This window comes from Myxocyprinus asiaticus, chromosome 4, assembly GCF_019703515.2.
Source record: "Myxocyprinus asiaticus isolate MX2 ecotype Aquarium Trade chromosome 4, UBuf_Myxa_2, whole genome shotgun sequence".
In the NCBI taxonomy this organism is placed as follows: domain Eukaryota; kingdom Metazoa; phylum Chordata; class Actinopteri; order Cypriniformes; family Catostomidae; genus Myxocyprinus; species Myxocyprinus asiaticus.
In genome coordinates, this window is record NC_059347.1 from 43,349,200 (window position 1) to 43,365,903 (window position 16,704).

Sequence of the window (16,704 nt, forward strand, 5' to 3'; positions counted from 1 at the left end):
AAACATGTATGACTTACTTCTGTTGAACACAACGAGAGATGGTGGGCAGAATGCTAGGGACTGGCAGCCTCAGTCTTTCATTGATCACATACGATTTCATAAGGGCAATTTAAAACTTTTTTTATGTTTTGATTTAACCTGCACATTTGTTCCAAACTCATAGAAATGTCATCACAGTTGGATTTAATTAAGCAGATATCTCCACAGGGGATTTGCAGCATTGTTATTTACATGCTTACAGACATAAATGCACTGCTGTAAAGTAGAGCAAACAATTCTATAAATAACAAATACATGTCTCTCTTTCTCCCACACTGTGCTGGTAAATGTGCCTACAGAATTTGTTTGTGTTGGACCAAAGAGGCTTTCTTTTGAGTCTTAAGGCAGTGTAGGTCGCTATCAAATAAAACTACATCAACATCAAACACACCAAAGCTTACATGTGCGTCAAAGCAATGCAGGTAACCTTACCAACCTGGTCATACTGTAGGAGTGACTGAGGCAGTTATTTTGTAATAGTGACTTTGTTCTACAAAACAGATATTTCTTTCCTAATATCTTACTGTAACACAGTTTGGGTATGGAAGGAGGAGACGGGGAGCAGTGACGCGCTTCAGGTAGGCTTTTATTTTCTGCCTTCAGTCCATTTAAGCACAGCCTTATCAGGGCTTTCTTATTTCAGTCAGTTCAATGCAACAAAACTCTGTTAATAAACTTCTCGAACACTTCAGCTTCACAATAATAATAAAACACATTAAGGCATTAAGGCATGCTAGTCACTGCACTCTGGTGTCGTTCTCTCTACCTCTCTGGTGTGTTTTGGCTGCTTTTAAGGTCCCCCCCATCAACTAAGGTTAATAAATGCTGTAAAAGTACTATATTGTTCATTGTTAGTTCATGTTAACTAATGTTCTTAACTAATGTTATCAAATCGAACCTTATTGTGAAGTATTACCATTAAACATATTGAGGTTAGCCAATCATAACAAAGATCATTTACATATAGAAGTCTTAAAGTTACAGTAGCAAAAATAGCCTAATTCAAAGGGTCAAAGAGAGTGTAAAATGGTCATGAGAAATATAAATGATGACTCTTTTTGTTACAGGAAATCTTGACTAATGTTATAAGTGGACTTGATGAAATGCTACTGAAGTGTAGAATGTAGACCTTTTGATATTGTTACTTTTTTATATATTTGGCTCAGGGGTAGCATCTATTTTAATGTCAGAAACCATAAGAATAAATAAACCAGCAAAACTCTCACATATTACACGTTATTGTCTGTGCTTTGCACTGTAAGGCTGCAAAACGTCTACATTAATCGAGATACATTTGAAAACTGTGTTTTCTTTTTCAAAAAACACTCCGTCCACATTACTGTTTCAAGCATTTTCCAAAAGTTGCTCGTCCACACTGAAATGTACGAAAACGCTTAAATCCCCTTGCTGCGCATGGGAAAAATTGTCATTGCGTGTACGGTCTGAAACGCAATTGTCCTTGTGTTCCATTGCCGGACACCAGTTCCGAGTAAACTTCCTGTCACCTTTGAAGGAATGCAATGTGAATATTGTACAAAGTAACATTTATCTTTAACAACGGTATCAAAGTGAATATCAGGCACAACAGCTGCACTATAACACAGGCCTCCATCTTGATTGTTTTGGTTGAATGGATCACATGACTGTGTCACATGACAACAAATACATCATTGTTTTCAGATATATCTGTTTTCCCAGTCCACTTGGGTGAGCATTTTCAAAAACCTCAGTTTTCGCTAAAAAAAAAAATGCAGTCTCAGTGTGGACGGAAGGCCAAAACTCAGTGAGGATCTCCATGGCTGCCTCAATTTTTGCCTGATGAAATCTGACTTGTCCTTGAGTATCTGATGAGTCAAACACATGAGAGAGTTTGTTAGCCCTGTGTCTTTCTTACCATAATGACCCCTACACCTTCCCCTACATCTGAAACAATCTCTTATAGCCATGCCTGAAATAATCTTGAAGCGATATCAGTATTTCTAACCTTCATTCTCTTTCAACTTTCCTTTCTCTGTGCTTTTGGCTTCAAAGCCTGTTGTCCCTTATCACTGTCACAGAAAAAGTTGGTTGGGAAATATAGTTTGAGAGTTCTGGTTGAAATATGGGACCAGGAAGTGAACATTAATACTTTATACACTCATTTCAAAGCTTTAAAGGTGGAGTAGACCTCACATATTTTTATATAATGGTCTCTGCTGAAGCTTACATAATGCTCCATAGCATTGTTTTGTCAGGTTCATTTAGATCAGTAGTAGGCTATACTATTGCTTCTGTAAGTAGTCTAATTGTATTCGTTGGAGCCATGCTGCTTCCTACATTTCTAGACCCATTTCTCACTAGAGATATATGCCCTATGAGAGGTAATTGTGTCACGGCCATCGGCGGATAAGGTAAAATAGATTTTATTAAAGACACCTTTTCGTTTGAACATTTTTGGGACACAAAGTAGAATTTCATTATTGCACTGCATTTTTGACCATCTATCCAAATGAGAAGGCAGAAATCGTATAATTGAATGTGAAACTATCCCTTGAATTGCATCAAAGCCTACTCCTGAAGGGGATTTTTAATAAAAGGAAAGAGTGTATGCTTCTGTTATGTGAATAAACAGGAAATTCAGTGATCTCAGCATGTATATTCCTTCATCTTCTAGAAGCCAATAAACTATACCGCTCAAACCCGCCAGACTGTCTGCTTTTGCCCACTTCAGATAATGGTGACTTATTTGTTCTATAAATAGCCCTTTTTTAAACCATAAAACCAGTGCCCAATTATTTTGGAAATTGTTTTTTAGATGTCGGGTGTAGTAATGGCTTTTGAGAAGGTACTTCTGCTGTGTTACATTTTTAAAGTCATGTAAAAGGGGGCTACAACACATTGTGCCTTACTCTACAACACTTTGGTGCAAAATTAGCAAGACTACATAAAATGCATTGGCAAGTAAACATACTTAACAGCATAAGGGAACATAAATTAAATACCTATGTACCCATACTAAATGAACAAGATTACACCTTAATGCAATTATATCTAATTCTGATTAATTCATTTTGGATTTGATGTGGAATCAACATACATATTTGAAGCCCTTAACTTAAAACATTCTCTTGGTGTTTTTTTAAAGATCTATATTTATGAAATATGAAGTGCTGTACTTCATAAAGTGGTGTGCAGTACAAAAATGTTCTGTAGCTTTAAGTGTAAATTAAACCAAGGGAAATGCTGTACCCCCTTAATATTTAATCTGTTAATTTAAGTGCACCCGTAGTGTTTAAGAAGGCAGGTAATAAATTCCAGTGGTTAATTCCCATTTTCACCATGACAAAGACACATCAGGCTGCATTTCATACCTCTTTCACCTCCTGTTTCTTCTCACCAGCTCCCTTTCTCTTTCCCTCATTCTCACTTTAACCATGTTCTGAATTATCGGTCTACCCACATCCATTTTGGGTTTAGATGATAGAAGAACTTCTATCCCTAGCGTTCTTCTAAAGGTTTTACATAATTGATCAGTGCATGGTGTGGTGTGCTGGTCAATTTCTGATCTTCCCTCCTATCTTTTATTCATCCTGGCGGGCCGTGAAAACTCTTCTGTGAAAAGTTCTACTACTCCATCAGTAAAGTAGATCCTACTTATTCAGACCTAGTTTATGACTATAAGACCTGAATGCACAATTAAATTCTCCTGGTCAAGGCAGGCAGCGATTGTCTGCTAGTCTGCAGTTGTCTGGAGATTTTCTACAGTATTTCTTCTGCTATCAAAGGAAGATATTTTAGCAAAAGATACCTCCCTATCTGCCCTATCTCCACTGAACCCCTGGTTGAGGACCTTGCTGTGAAGATGGGCCAAATAAATAGCTGCTTTTCTTCTGGACGTCTCCAATTTATTTTAATACAAGTGCTCCGTCTCTGGCTAAATAGTCTCTGCTATGGCTCACACACATTTGTATTAGTTGTTGAAAAGTCACTGCCCAGAAATCCCAGTCAGATATTTTTCACTGGATTGGCAGTGCTATAACTATACCATGCATCAGAAAAAAGTTGACATTGCCCTCGGATATGAACGCTTACTCCACAAGGGGGGTGGTGACAGTTGGAGTGTTATAAGGGATGCCTGTGAGCGATATTTGCATGGCTGTTGGTGAACTTTTATAATTTAAATGCAACTGTAATTCAGTTGGGTCTTATGACTGGAATGATTTTGTGTATTTAGACGTGTATATTGTCATTGGTATTAAATAACGCAGGGTATAGCCCAGGGGTTCCCATTATTTATTTTAAGTGTAATATTAATTTTATTTAAAAAAAATTACAAAGTAAATAATAATAATAATAATAATAATAATAATAATAATAATAATGAAATTCACATCTTTTCACTTGTTTTCACTGTCATTTTTTTTTAGTCATCATTTTCATGAAACTTTTATACATTTTATTTTTTGTTTATTATCGTTAAAAGATTTAATTGCATTTGTTATTGGCAGTCACATTTGTAAATACCTGTTTAGGAGACCCTGGTACTTTGTATCAGTGCAGTGATGAAGCTTACTGAATGGATTGTGTGATGTCCTGTTGTTCAAGATGAGGTGAATTGCATACATTCTGAGACCTGAAGAATTCAGAGGTTTCTCTCCACTCAAGCATTACCCAGGTCTTGCATGAAGACCTGTGGGCCACTGAATTGCCCATTAAAACATAATTCCTGAAGCCATCCAGCTAGTGTTTTCCCCCTTTCCGTGGCAGGAGTTTAAGTCTTGAGGGATTTGTATTGTAAAGTTCTGAAGTGTTTTTGGCATTGGAAATAGGAACATTATAAAGGTCAGGCTGGTCTTGAGTGCTTTGCGCTAGCAAATTGAACCACTTTGGAAGATTATCACTGCCTTGAGAGGTCTAATAATGAAAGGTAATCATTTTCAGTGGAGTTTCTCAATTAGCTTCCTGGCCCTGCTATGGAAAGCATGGAATGAAAGGCCATTTCAACACAACATAACTTTGGCTTTACCTCCAATTAGAGATGCAAGATGACTGGATTACTGTGACATGGAAGGGGCAGAAAGCTTGCTTTAGTTGCCTCTTTGATTACATGTGATGATAGAAGATGACTATTAACCTGATGGTATGTATTAATACCTGAGATCACACAATTCAACCAGATATTATTTAACTGACACCCATAAGTTGCAGATCACCCTGCTGATAAAAAAAGTAAGCACTTAAACTAGCTAGTTATTAAGGATGTCTAAGATGACAAATTCTGTATCACTGAAATTATTTATACCTTTTTGATTTGCCTCTTAATTTTGCCACCTGGTGGAAAAAGGCAAGGTAATAGCATTAGCAACTAATGCACTTTTGTTAATTAGGATAATTTACCTTGAAAAATCTTGACAGTGGGGGACCTTGACAGAATAATTGGTTGAGACACTCTTTGTTAAATGACAAGTTGCCTAATAAGTCTCATTCACATTAAGTTTGATGAAGGGGTGAGAGATACGGTTGCTCAGAGTTAGCAATTGAATGTTTGAAGTGTCTCACCAAGTGCAAAAAGTCAAAGCAACATAAAAGACAAAGCAACAAAAAAGGCAGCATTTGAAGGATTTGTGAACGCTAGCGACCGCAAGTGAGGGATTGTTATTATTAGAGAGCAATTGACTTTGGCAGAGGATAGCAATTAGGCCTGAAGACTCGAAGCCGAGTGTAAAAGCACATAAATGAAGGATATTTTGACGTTGTTACCCTTTCAAAGCAGAGGTTTAGTTCTGCAAATAGATCTCAAGATGGGCAGAGCTGCAGAAAGATTTAGGCCACCTTTACACATGGCATTAATGTGTTTTCAGTGCGCAATCACAATCAAATTGCACTTAACCACATTAAAACCAGTTGTAAATGCACCCAAGATACATTGAGTGTGTTTGCATGCACGCAAATACACTGAAAACTACCAAAATCAGCTTATTTAAAAAATCGGATTATTTTTCTATTTTGACATCAAAATGAAAACAAGCCTGTGCTCAAAACTTGCGCATATTTGATAAGCTGGTAAGAACGGTGGTTCACACTCATTGTGATTGGATTGTGATAGGATTACTGAAATCACATTTGGAGGTGGTCAGAGAACACCACATTGAATGAAGGTGTGACTGTGAAAGCTTTTTCGTTATCCACATACAACTACATGAGTAATATGCAGCTGTAGTAATATGTATGTGCTGTTTTCCATTGTATGTGGGAAAGTGCGATCAGATCTCTATCCAAAATCACTAGAGACGCAATATAATGCAGGGTGTATATGCAATCCAGCTAAATATATATCTAGAATCTATTCAGATGCATGTTGATGGCAGATGTAAAGGGAACCACGGATGCAATATAATGACATTTCTATTGTTTTTATGACTTATTGAGGCTTTTTGCCTCTTTTTTTTTTTTTTTTTTTCTTTTTTTTTTTTATTGATAGAGACATTAAAGAGAGGATAGAAAGTTATGGTGAGAGAGACAGGAAATGGGATGAGAACACAATGCATGCTGAATTCAAACCTGCATTTCCCCCATGAGCACGTTGGCACTAACCACTATGTCACAGTTCCAGGATCACTTTTCTAGCAAAGGTAGACTTCTCTGTATTCTAACGTGTTTTAACAAGACATGCCCACCTTAAGTGACACAAGTATATGCATTACGAACCTGTTCCTTCACCAACCACACACACAAGACTTCATCAGCAAGGCTTGATACATTCCTTTTGGTTTGCCCTTGCCACCTCAGACTAGAAAAGCTGTTCCCCTCCTCTAGAGATTCAGACTCCCCACCGCACAAGTCTCCCTCTCTCTTCCTCTCCCTCCTCTAATTAAGATGCTCCTGTGGGCATACTGCCTGCATTACTGTCTAAGCACTCTTCCCTCCTCTCACTTCTCAAACTGAAAGGAAGCTACAGTGTTTGCTGTTCACACAGGCTATGCATAAAAGAGAAAAATCCATCTTTGTGGCAATCGCTTTGAAGGCACTGAATCCATCAGTTCTTTCCTGGCAAAACGTCTGCATACCCTTTAGATCTATTACACTGTTAAACTCATTATTTGGCATGAATCTGTGATGTGGCCACCAATATGATAATAATGATGGTTCCAGATATTTGCTTGACCAGCATGATGACTTTAATTAGATTTTCTCTGATTTCTCATTACTTTAGCAATGCAAATTCTGGACCATAAGTCATTCAACTTAGAATTATGTGATGATGCAGTTAGTTTAAAATATAATGAATATTATCTTTCTTTGGTTAGTTTATAGTTTATAGTTAAGAAAATATTAATATATTTCAAATGATCAGAGTTAAAGATTTGTAACATGTAGATCTGTTCTTTTTTATGTTATTTGTTATGAACTCATTGCAGATATTTCAGCTGCACACTGGCATGGGTTTAACATAACACACAATTGCATAGAATGTGGCAAGCACAGTCCAGACAGAGAGAATGAGATATCTGATAACAAATGTTGCCTGACTTAGCTTACCTTTGATGTCAGTCCCCCAAATCCAAGGTGCTCTGAGCATGTCTGTCCTTGAAGTCGAAGCAGAGAAGAGTCCCTGTTGAAAGATATTGTAATCCTTTGCAGAATAACAATAAGAGTGTTGAAGAATTGTCTTGTAAAAAGAGTTCTAGAAATTACCTCTGTGTCTCTGCAATGCTGTAAGAACATCGAAAAGAAATAGAAAATAAAATGGAACAGTAAAGAACAAAACATTACCTCAAATTTTCATGTGTGGTTTGCCAGGGTCAGTCTGCTTTTGAAGTTGCTGATGTTGAGATTTAAGAGTTTCCACCAGAAATCAAATCTCTGAAGACTCTATTTTGCCTGCATGAAAAACTGAATGTGTTGCTTAAGCTGAAGATCCAGAGTTGTTCTTTATGTTGAAGAAGTTACCCAAAAAAACAGCACATGGAGGCTTTGAGCATAGAACTCACAACATCTTTAACAGAGGCACATTTTTATGCAGACGCTAAATATTGAATAATTATGAGCAGGCCTAGACAGAATCTGTGAAATTTTATCACATCTTCTGCTCTCATCTGCAGAAATCTTTGGAATGGTTTCAATATGGTAAATTAAGTTAAATAGAGCTAAGAAGACTGCACTCTTATAGGTAGCTTAATGTTTTTAAATTAGCCAAAATATTTAATAGATAATTATAAAATAAATATTTCCTAAATTCTGATTCTGGATCTGATTCTATATTATTGCACCAAGTTACTACTTTGCTAGGCAGCAGTAATAGGCCTGAAGTTAGGGACTGTTCACACTGAACACCTTTTTGCGCAAAAAAAGCTAGAACATTTAGAACCGAATGTGGGTATCTCGAGACACGTTTTAAAAGTTGACTTGACACGACATCTAAAAAATGCTGCACTCCTGCACAAGACACTGAAAAAACGTCTAGAGATGACACAACATTTAAAGATGTCCGCCTGTTTACAAGAAACAAAAAACTATTGAAAAACAGTGCAGATGTATGCAAAAAATCTGTTCAATGTAAACGGCCCCATTGGACAATTAACTATATTACTTTGCAGAAGAGTTGTTTATTCTGATTATTATAAATGATAAAATTAGCTGTTCATTAAATATTATTGTCTTTTATTATATTTCTGTTGCCATAATTTTATAAAAGCTGTGAGAGGCTATATCACAGTGATTTTATTGCTGGTATGGGGTTTTAGTCACAACCTGAAGCTTTGTGTCATCACCTCTTACCTGTGGTATAAGTGATTATGTGGCTTATTGTTTTAGCACACAAAGGGTATTTATGAATGAATTACAGGGATTGGAATACATTTGCAGATCTTTCGGTAGAATTGGTTGGATGCACATTTCATGGAGGCCTAGTTTTAAGTAAATAAAATGCCATGCCATTAAGCTGTAATGAAGAGAAGACTATTTATAAATCTGCAGCATACATTCCAAAGCCATGAATGTAAACTCTTCACTGCATTCTCAACTTGGAAGTGTGTGACCGCAGCAACTCACAGTTGTAATATGTAAATAAACCTGCTAAAGATGCAGCATGGATTGCTCTAACAGCATGTGTTTGATGCATCTCAACATGTGTGTTGTCATCTCTCTCTCTTTGCAGCCTCTGTGTCAAGCAGAAGTTATTGGGAGGAGAGCTCCAGTTCCAGTTTGCCCACTCTTACAGCCTTAACCCCACGTAAACTCGCACACCAACAGCCTAGCCAACATCTAAGGTACCCATCCAACCTTCTGTCTAGCACTCTCTCTCCTTCTTTTCTCCACTAATTTTGCCAGTTGTTCCACTGTGTCCATTCCCTCACCATCAGACACTATCAAAATATACTACTTGAAGATTAACAATTGATGTGAATGTTTTTCTTGAGCAAACGCATCTTAACGCATCTTATTTTTTTCTGATTTCAGTTAAGTCCTGACCATAATGTAGTTGAATAAGCCTATATAATAAAGAAATGGCATGTACTAAAGGAATAATTCACTCAAAAATGTAGAAGTTTCATTGAAAAAAGCCCTTGCCATGCAACAATAGTGATCAGGGGTCAAGCTCGTAAAAAGAAAGGAAAAAAAAAAAGCACCGTAAATGTATTATAAAGGTAGTCCATACTACTTGTGTGCTACATTCCAAGTTTCTGAAGCAAAATTAATCGTTTTTACTGATAATCTTGCCCTTCCCCAAAGCTTTAATCTAGAAAATTCAAGATTTATGAATTCAACAGTTGTGTGTTGCGTTAGGTTAGTACACATGAATGAACCAATGTTGACATCAGTGACATCAACAAGCCATTTTTGAATGTTAACGAAGGCTAGACGCAAACAATGTCGGAGATGACTTAAATTTCGGTCTGTTCCTCACAAAAACCTATTGCATGATTTCAGATGACTTGGGAAATAGTACACGAGTCGTGTGGACTACTTTTATGGGGTTTTTTGAGCTTGACAGCCCCTCAGAATGGCAATGAATATTTGTGTTTGTTTGGAAGACATTTACTCATTTCTCTCTTACCCATTTGCTGCCCTCGTTGTTCTCTGTATTCTCCTCTTTATGTATATTGGATTGGTGGAGATTATGAATAATTCAGCATGAAATGTGTAAAACTCTCTTTGTAAATAAATACAATGAGAATGCGTCCTCTCTGAGAGGCAGCACAGCATGGCATTCCTTTGATATGTTTTACTGTACTCAAAACATACCGTGATATTTGAAGACTTTTGTCATGGAACCTAAATGCAGCTGTGTGCATGTGCTGTTTCTGAGAGCCTCCTCACATCTCAAGTAACTGCAAAGAAAGAACAAAAAGAGGAAAAAAGCATGTGGTAAACAACTGGCTTTATTTCTCCCCTCTTTCCTTCTCCTACACAAACTTATCATCGCTTTAATGTTTTCAAGTGGAAAACACTTTGAATCCCAAATTGAAGGCAATATTGACTATGACAATATAATTTTTCCTCGCAATTTTCAAAGCTAACCCTGCATTATTAATTTAAAAATACATTATTAATAATAAAAAAAAAAAAAAAAACACGTTTCTGGCAGCCTCAGTCTGATGTATCCTATCCTGGATACCACTAGATGCAATAGATCTTTTTAAAGGTGATATTTCAGTGCCACTTGTGGCACCAAACATAGTTGCAAAAATAACTGTTTTAAAACTCACCCTCGTCTACCATTGATAGCCAAACATACTGTCCCAGCCTGAACTTACACAGTTAGTTGAGCCATTGGTTAGAGAAAATCTACCACTGAATGGCTGTGCAGTCTGATGCAGCCACAATGGCTTGACAAATTGTACAATACTATCTATTGTACAAACAGTTAATAAAAAGCATTTAAAATTTGTATTTATTTATTTATTTATTTATTTTTTGCAATTCCATTTGGTGACACTAGTGGCACATAAATTACACACATCAGCTTTAACGTTGAAAAAAATGGCAAACTTTAACTTTTAAGATGAAACCGCGAATGCTCTCATCATTTACTCACCCTCATGCCATCCCAGAAGTGTACAACTTTCTTTCTTCTGCATTACACAAGTTAAGATGTTTAGAGGAATATTTCAGCTCTGTAGGTCCATACAATGCAAGTGAATGGGTGCCAAAATTTGGATGCTCCACAAAGGCATCATAAAAGTAATCCATATGACTCCAGTGGTTAAATCCAAATCTTCTGAAGCGATATTATAGGTGTGGGTGAGAAAAAGATCAATATTTAAGTTCTTTTTTTGCTAGAAATTCTTCTCCCTGCCCAGTAGGTGGCGATACGCATGAAGAATATGAATCACCAAAAATGCAAGCAGAAGAATTTGAAGTTAAAGTGGAATGACTGAGCAGGGAGGAGAATTTATAGCAAAAAAGAACTTTAAATAATATCTTCATTTGAGTTGATTGAAAGAAAGTCATACACATCTTGGATGGCATAAGGGTGAGTAAATGATGTGAGAATTTTCATTTTTGGGTGAACTGTTCCTTTAAGGATCTACTCTCTATTAATTGCTTACGACAGAGGATGATTTTGCCTTGCCAAGACTTCTGGTTACCTGTTGTCATGCACTTTGTCTACGGAGTACCATCTAGTTGCATGTGTGCAAATGGATGGCCCTCTCTAATCGCAGATGTTATTGATTACTTTGTAGATTAGTTCCACATTGTTTCTGTGTGTTTTATGCTGGAAATTTTTGGTTGCTGTGGACATTTACACATTGTAAATAGGGTTAATATGAAATAAGGCTCCCACGCACCCACTCCATGGCAAAGCAGGGAGAACAATAACATACTGCCTTTGGATTCCAGTGATTTTTCATTCCCTTTCAGGGTTCACCTCTTGGCACTCCTTGTGCTTGGAACAAAATATTTTAGATTACCGAGAAGCACCGGCCCATCATTCATTATAAGAATTGTGACATATAATGCAGCATGGCTCAACCTCTGAGACTGTTAATGTCCCTTTGTTTGAATCAGAGTGATTGAACTTAATGCAGTGGTTCTTGACCTTTTTTTGATGAATGTCCCCCTACTACAGGGTGGTGATGTAGAATTTTGTGCCGAATTCAAATGGTTTCCACTTCTCGCGCCTTGCTTCTGACTGATTCTCACAAAGCTGTGAGTTTAAGAGCTTGAGCTTTAAGAGCTTTGTGCTCACGCTGCTCTGTCCATTGAGCCGTGTCCATCTACAGAGCCATACAGGTGCATTAGCCGAGGTTGTGCCTCCGCCTGTGTATTTGGTGCTGCTAAACCAGATACTTCAGATGCGTCGCTAGACTTCAAAATCAGATGAAGCGCGGTACAAATGCATACCAACCCATATAATTGAGAACCAACTGGTATATTCCAAGTCTAGACAAACATTTGAATGCAAAGAGGAACTTTTCGATAGATTTGATTATTATGACTGATAAACGCCCCCCATTTGTAACCTAAAGCCCCCCTCTCTACTAATTTGCTCTCAGCGCCCCCTGGCATCCTTTGAACACCCTCTGGTGGGGGGGTGGTTGAGAACCCCTGACTTAATGCATCCTTAATTTAGTCTCTGATGACTCTGAGCTCAGGTGGAGAGGAGCAAAGGAGTTTTTTAGAGGTAAAATAGGAGCATGTGTTCTTAAGAGCCCTTTCTATGGTCTTCTTTACTGTTATCAGGAGCCCCTGATTCAGGATCAGTTTCCCTTTTCCCACAGTTTTGCCATGCTACAAAAGGAATGCACAAAACTGATCACTGAATAGCGTTAAATGGTAATTCCCATTATTACTCTACGGACCCTGCACAAACAGATGGGCCTCAGGTGGAGCTGGGCAAGTGATTTATTTATGTTGGACCTCTAACCCTCAGAGAAATGAGAGGGTTTATCTCTTAGAAGAGGGGATTGGCTGGGGATAATGAAGTGAGACCATTCCCCAGTTGGAGGCGTTTCTCTTAGTAATTAGATGTCTAGTCGACCCCTCCCTCCTGTTCTAAAACCTAAAGTTGTCTACAGAGGAAGCATTTTAAGACATTATTGGTTCGCTCTTGACACAAAGACTATTGACCCATTTCACATTTCTGGGTTTGAAATGCAGAAGTGAAGTGTAACGGGCTAAACTACCATAGCGGTAAATGAGACCACAGCAAAAAAATTATACTTTTTGCATTCCTATTTGCTCCAACTATAAAACAAATCCAATTGAACTTTTCCTATTATGTTTCCACAACTTTTTTTAACCAAAATTTGCATGTGCTATTTATTTTTTTGCTTATTGGAGTATCATGCTGTTAGCTTAGCTACATGCTAACATCAAACTCGATTTAGTCAAGTCTCTCGTGCAGAGCACTGTTTGTATGACACACAAAGTTTTCTGATTCCAAATCAGTTGCTTATGAGGTTCCATTATGATTAGGATGCTGCACCAAGGCAGCGAAGAGAAGTTTTCAGGAAAGAACTTCTGTTTCCAAAGCTCGTGTTGTTCTAAGCTATCTGGGTGGAGGTGTGCACTGTAAACACAATTGTCACAATATTTTCTCACCTTAACTGAAATGAGATTAATGTTACCTGTCTCTGGTCAAATACTGCAGGTGTTCCACAATGACTGATGGATTTTCTGTTGAGGGGTTTTCAAGTAAATACTTTTAAATGCGCTGCTTCTGCATTTCATCTCTTGAACGACGCAGAAAGCACTGACTGCATTTGTAAATTATTACAGAGCTATTTTTAGCACTGTCTGTTTATGCTGCATATTTAACATATTTATCCGCTAGGAAAAACACTGTGCCAGCACAAGCACTGTTCTTTTTATTTGTCTTAAAGCCAGGAAGTAAGAGCCAGTTCCGCCATTATTAATAATTTCTAACCCCTATGTTGTGTGCTTTCAGTTTAAGTTTGATTTGCTTATTTAGCTGGCGCTGTTGTCCACAGTGACTTACAGTGCATATATCACAGAGAAAGTACCCCTGACACAACCAGAAGTTATGTATCAAGCTCATTGATGAATTGGTGGTTGTTCATAGGGCCCAAAGGTATAACCACCATAGACACCATGAATTCAGATTAGTGGTCAGTCAATATGGATTTTTTTAATGACATATTCTTAACACCTCTGATTTCCCCAGTCTTGAATATTTGGTTGCATCCTTTGAACCTATTTGGCAGAGGTGACTTACAGAGCATTCAGGGTATACATTTTATCAGTTTGTGAGTTCGCTGGAAATCAAACCCTTGATATTGCCATGCCTAGCGCCATGCTCTACCAGTTATATAGAGATACAGGATCCCAGTTACCAGCCTCAGTTTGAATGGGCATGACACCTCTGCTGTAGTCCATTCATCTTTAAGATGCTGTGGAATCATTAGTTTAAATAACCATATTGCCATGTCAGTGCATTCATATTGCCCTAGATTATGTTAATGCAGTGTACAGATGAGATATCACTGCCTGAACAGTTAACTGACAATGTACCTTTTATTATTTCTACAAACTCTTATCAAAACATTTTGCTCAAAATTCCAAACGAGGCCTGGGATTATTCAGATCCTCTCAGAACATTCTTTGGCCTTTTTTAAGCATGGTTCAATGGCCAGTGGTCTTGATAAGTGCAGTGGGAATGTCTAACATGCCTGTCATTCTCCTGCTGTTACTCACAAAGAAACCATTTCCCATCAGCCTCTGTACTCCCTGAAATAAGAAGAATGGGAGAGGCAGCTTCTGTAATTGTACAGAAGGGGTTCATCATCGTAAACGTCTCATCATCATAGCTCAGTTAATCCCATGATGAGTGCTATTTATAATTGGTTTTAAATGGGGATTTTGGCAAAATACTGTGGTGCAAACTCTTAGCATTCCAATTTTCTTTATGACAGAAATTTTGGAAAATACAATTGCTGTAATGATAAAGCAATTCAGAAAATACATATTGAATATTAAAGCTTTAAATTGTGAATTGGATGTCATAGTGATGCTAGGCAAGTGGCTCTTGCCTAGCACCACTATTGCTATTGCACATTTGTAGGGTTAGGTTAGGTTCGGTTAGTGTTAGGGTTTTGTTCAAATCCCTAACTCTAAGTATTAAACTTTGTTGCGTATCTTGTCCTGCACAGTTTTTGCTATGGACATGAACCTTAAATTGTGCAGCTTGTTAAGGAGATGTGTGTTATTACTTTTCAATACAATCAAATTCAGGATTTTCATCTCACGGATAATAAAATGGATGAAAAAAATCCCATAGATTTTCAATGAAGGAGGGATCCAGAACATTTCTATCTTCAGAAAGTAAAGCCAACAGGAAATATAGTTAGAAATGCATGTTAAAAAAGAAACACTAATCCCTCTAAATCAGATTTCCCTTAAGGAGACACCAACTGTTAACAGGCTAAATTATATTTGAAGTTATCCATTTAATCAGATCTAACACTTCATATCTCACAGATAATGGAAATGATAAAATTGTTGGCACAGTTTTCCATTGATTTTTATTCATCTGGTTTTTATGATAACCTTTCATGTTTTTGTAAACATGTCTTATCTAGCTGATAAGAGTAAACACAATGTGAGTAATTTACCTCTGTAGATGCAGGAGAGAACAGCAGAGGTCTGCCATCCTCCCTCTGCTAAACCTTATGTAGTCTCTCTTATACCCAGAACAAGACTGTAGTACAATGACTTTCTGATCAAGCTGTGTCAGAATGCCCCTTAAGATAAATAAATGATCAGCCAGAAACAAACATCAAAGGCTGTGTGTGTACTGTGCTATGCTTTAAAGGGAATAGGGCCTTCACACCCACTGATCCATAGAGAATAGTGTGTTTGTGTTGGTGAATGTGTGTCCATTTGTGGTTTTGGTTTAACAGAGAATTAAAACAACATCTTGTTAAAGTTCTTTCTAAATATGAATCTGCACCAGCCCTATTTTCCCACCCATACTCACTCAGGGACCGTCCGTCTCCTAACACTTGTCCCCAGATGGCCCCGTCCAATCTTCTTTTCTCAAAAACTTGATGAAACTTGATGAGTGAGGTTTCAATACTCATTTATCATTCTCTAGCAACTTCTCATTCATTTATTTATCTTTATTCTGGTGGAACCCCCAAGAGCCAGAGCACTATTCTGTCTATTATGTTTATAATGTATGATCTAACCTATGATTTCTTCTCTGTACCTTTCTTTTCCTCTGCAGCCCTCTCTTTATCTCTTGCTCTCCCCTCGCCGCTTGGCACATCTTCTCCTGCCTGTGCTTCCAGGGGGATGTCTGTCCTCTAACTGCCTCTCTCTCTACTAACTGATAGGTGTGTATGCTGGTGAACTGTGTGTGAACCGTGCCTCAAGTTTAAACTCTGTTTTTGTTCTGCATTCTCTCTATGAAGCTGTCACTCTCCACATTTTATCACCTTTGGTTATGGAAGCAAAGGCTTGGCCAGTTGTGCGTAGCATGAATAATATTGCCGTGGTGATTGAGAGTGCAGCATGCATATGTGTATTGTATTGGAGTGTGGTGAACTTGGTTTTGAACTATTGTGAGTGTGAAGGGATGCTCTATATGCATGCTAGTGTTGGCATTTACGGTTGTTACCAGTGTTGGGGAAGCTGCTTTGAATGAGTTAAACAGTTGTCAAATTACTCTTTGGAAAAAGTAGTTCACTGCACTGCAAGCTAATAACAAAATAGTATCTA

General features: G+C 37.7%; 1 protein-coding gene across 3 annotated transcripts in view; it reads left to right on the forward strand.

Moving 5' to 3' along the window:
- The window catches only part of LOC127432514 (splicing regulator ARVCF-like), a 253,983-nt gene that overhangs the window by 79,991 nt on the left and 157,288 nt on the right, over positions 1-16,704 (forward strand). For all 3 annotated transcript variants that reach the window (XM_051683768.1, XM_051683742.1, XM_051683750.1), the window contains exon 2: positions 9,176-9,287. The gene's annotated coding sequence lies outside the window, so the exon portion shown is untranslated. The remainder of the gene's footprint in view (positions 1-9,175; positions 9,288-16,704) is intronic.